Source organism: Lactuca sativa, chromosome 8, assembly GCF_002870075.4.
Source record: "Lactuca sativa cultivar Salinas chromosome 8, Lsat_Salinas_v11, whole genome shotgun sequence".
Taxonomy (NCBI): domain Eukaryota; kingdom Viridiplantae; phylum Streptophyta; class Magnoliopsida; order Asterales; family Asteraceae; genus Lactuca; species Lactuca sativa.
The window spans coordinates 285,321,978-285,325,739 of record NC_056630.2 but is presented as its reverse complement, the minus strand read 5'-3'; positions in this window follow the sequence as shown (position 1 = coordinate 285,325,739).

Here is a 3,762-nt window from a genome sequence, read left to right as displayed (position 1 = left end):
TAACACGACCTAGGTACAAATATCACTTAGTCTTATATTCATTATGACTAATGATAGTGTAGACTCCTTAGTAGTCCCAATGTCTACATCAAGATCTATTAAGTAAGGAACAACTAGGTAGGATCATATCAGAGGTAGGGTTCATTTGATATATAAAGTATACTGTTTGGAAACCCCACTTTAAACACCTCACTAAATTCATCCTATACATCATCCCTATAAGTAGATCAATCAGTATAGTGACTTAAAATTACTGATAAATCTTATTTATAGGTTCATAATAATGACATTGAACATAAATATACGTTACACTTGAAATAAAGTAATTGTAGCTTAACTTACAAAAATTTTAGCGAAAACCGGGAAATCACGTGGACAAAACTTTGACCCGAAAGCTCTATTTTACTGGCTTTCTGGTGCTCCATAGCCTCGCTAAAGTTGCCGAGAACTAGAAAGTATAGAGGCTAGGGGGTAGAAAGAATCGCAAAGTATTTGGGATTGAGTTGCGAGGGAAAAAGGCTGAAAACGAGGCTATATTATTGATGGTCGTGGGGACAAGGAGGATGCTCTGGTGGAGAGGAGCCGAGCATTACAGTTGCAAGCTGAGGAGGACTGAGTTCCGCAAGATGTTGTCACTTGTATGTATCATATTCTTTTCCTTCATGCTTTTATTATTTATGTTTTTGATTATTTGATTGTGTGTATAAGACGCTATGTTCAGAGTGTTTAAGTCTCCACCTAAGGACCAAAGTTTATTTATGTTTGCATGATTATTATATATCGAGGATTGTCATATTCCATTATTTTTGCATGCCGAGAGTCATGTTTAAAGTGTAGCTGGTTGATCCGGTTTCAGGATTCGACGTGGGAGACGTTGGCCAAAGTGGAGGAGAACCGAGTGTTCTGCTTGGAGGGTCAACATCCGGATTGATTTTTATGGTTTCAATGCAATGGGTCTATGGAAGTTGCAGTGTAAGTCGACTGAATTTTTGGTATTCAGGATTGTGGAGATCTTTCATGGTTGCAAGGTATAAGGGGTTGGTCAGAACGCGAGCGCAGAGTTAGTTTATGTGGAATATTGGAATTATTGGTGATCCAATTTCGATATTGGATTGATTGGTGATCCAATTTCAATGGAAGGTGCTTAGTAGGTGTCAATCTTTTGTTAAGTTTATTGAAGTGTTTATCTTGGTTTTCGGGTGTGTGTAGACTAGATTGTTTGTTTGTGTAACTTAATTTCTTGCAAGCTCCGGTTGGCGATGATCTTGAGTAGTGAGGTTGTACATGATTTGGGTATTTGATTGGTTATGTAGTTGGCAGAATGTAGTTGAATCCAAGAGGGGAAGAATCGTTTGGGATTAATTGAAATATCTCCAAGTGCAAGTCAACTCGGAGTTTCATATCCAAGGTCTAGTGGATTTCCAATTCTGGTTATAGTATGAGTCGTGGATTATGCAAGGGATAATGTTCAGTGGTTAGTTGTAATCAGGGAAGCAAATGTTGAGGATTCAGGTTATCTTGTCCGAGGACAACAAGCATCAGCGGCGGCGCATGTTGGGTTCGTGTTTAGGTTCAGGTTCAGGGTTGTGTTAGAACCTCTCTACTTTTTCTTGTCTTATGAAGGATTTTGGGTTCAAAGCATGGTCCAAAGTTCCTTCTTGGGTTAGTTGGCTGTGGTTTCGGCTCGTGTTGATTTTGGCTAGGTATTGTTGGGATAGTTGGCAAGACCATGTGCTGGGCCCATGGCAGTTGTGGAAAAGTTATAAGACTATGGGGTAGGTAGCCCGTAGCATTCACTAGGTTGATAAGTAGTTGTGAAAGTGTTGTAAGACTGCACGGTGGTTCGTAGCATTCAGTAGGTTGATAAGAAATTGTGGGAAGTGTTATATGACTACAGGGTGACCTGTAGCATTCACTAGATTGGTAGGTGATGTGTGTGAAATGAACTAGTTTTATTCCTACTTATAAAATGTAATTAATCACACAAAAGGTAGTGGACCTGTCAATTGGTGGTATAGATCTAGTAAGCAGGGTATCGAACTGAGGGAACGGTAATTTGAACTAATTACTAAAATTATCTAAAAGCAACTAACAAATAATAAAAAAGGGGGTTTTCTCTAGTTTTACAAGACTAGAAACTTACTAATTAATACTTAAACTAATTAACTAAAGACTAGATAACTAAAGATTAACCTAAATTCAATAATAAAGAAGACTCCTGTTTAGGTTCAACTCAATTGATCCTATGGTTGATTTTATGGTAATAGTGCAATGGATTAGTTCTTCTATTGGCTACCGATTCAGGTGATTAGATTCACATTCGCTACACTAATCCTTAGAAAACAAACTAACTCAAAGAGTGGCCAATTATCTAAATTAAGTTAATTCCCTAGGTTATTTATTCAGATTAATTAAGACTTGTAATGATTAACTAATTTGGTCCTTTAGTTAACCTCTTGTTGATGGTTCATCACACAAGCTCACACGTAAATTTACCTATTTTCTTGTTAATCCTAGTTTCACATTCGCTAATCCTAGTCATATAATAAAGTGTTCACAAGAATTATACGAGGTAGACAATTGAGGGATGTTCATGCAACTTAATTATCTTCCTATTAACAGAAAAATAGTTATCATCCACACCTAAGGTTCTTTAACAAGCTTAGATTAACAAAATCACCAATATCAAACTAATCCTACCATAAATCAAACCACAGTATCAATATTGTCTCCCCAAACAGAAGCTATAAAGGTTTTAGCTAATGATTAAGGTAAAAACAAACTCAAACACAGATTCTAAAAGCATAAACTTAATTAAAACCAAAGATCTGAGTAAAGAGTTATGATTTATGCCTTAATTCTCCTTTGAAATTGGATCTAGGGTTGGATCTTCACTCTCTAGGTCTCTTCTGACTTTTAATCGTAGCTCCTCTCCTCTAGGGTTCTTTCTTTTTTTCTCAAGGTCGATCTGAAAAGCCGTATTTATAAATTCGAACCGACTCGCCGAGTCCATGACCGACTCCTCGAGTCCATCACTTAATCCCCGTGTACGGCAAGTTAAGGATTCCTCAGCTTCGCGAATCTTCATAGTGACTCGTCGAGTCAATGCCAGACTCACCGAGTCCCTTGTGGTTTTTTTGGTCTTTCCTTCTTTTGATCATTCCAAAACTTCCCGATAGCTACTCTTGCTCCTTTTTGCTTCCAAGCATTCCTTTTGGACTAAAAGCACAATTCAAACACTTTTAAGTATCTTTTGTCCATAATATGCAAATAAATAGCTAATAAATGATAAGAATTAATATTAAATAAAGGGCTACATATGCACATATCAAAATACCCCACACTTGACTTTTGCTTGCCCCCAAGCAAAACTGAAAGTAAGCATACTAAAATTACATAAGACAATCCCAATAAAACCCAACCATTATGCCAAGACCGCAACGCATGCATTTGTGTCTAAATTTTTCCTAAACGACCCCCTCATCCTAAATACTCACAATCCTCATAAACACTCGCCCACTTCTTTTGAACAATGCTCATTTTATGCATCCCTCCGAACCCATCCGCAGAAAACCACCTAGTCTCAAGGTATTTTTGGTTGAGCAACCCACGCATACATAATCTAAAAAATTACAATTTTCCGATACCACTATGGAACTATTGGAATTCTTCACTTCTTTGATAATTTGATCTTGATTTCTTTGAAATCACCACCTTTTTTTAATTTTTGTTATCTTCAACTTTTTGAATCTTCGGAATTTT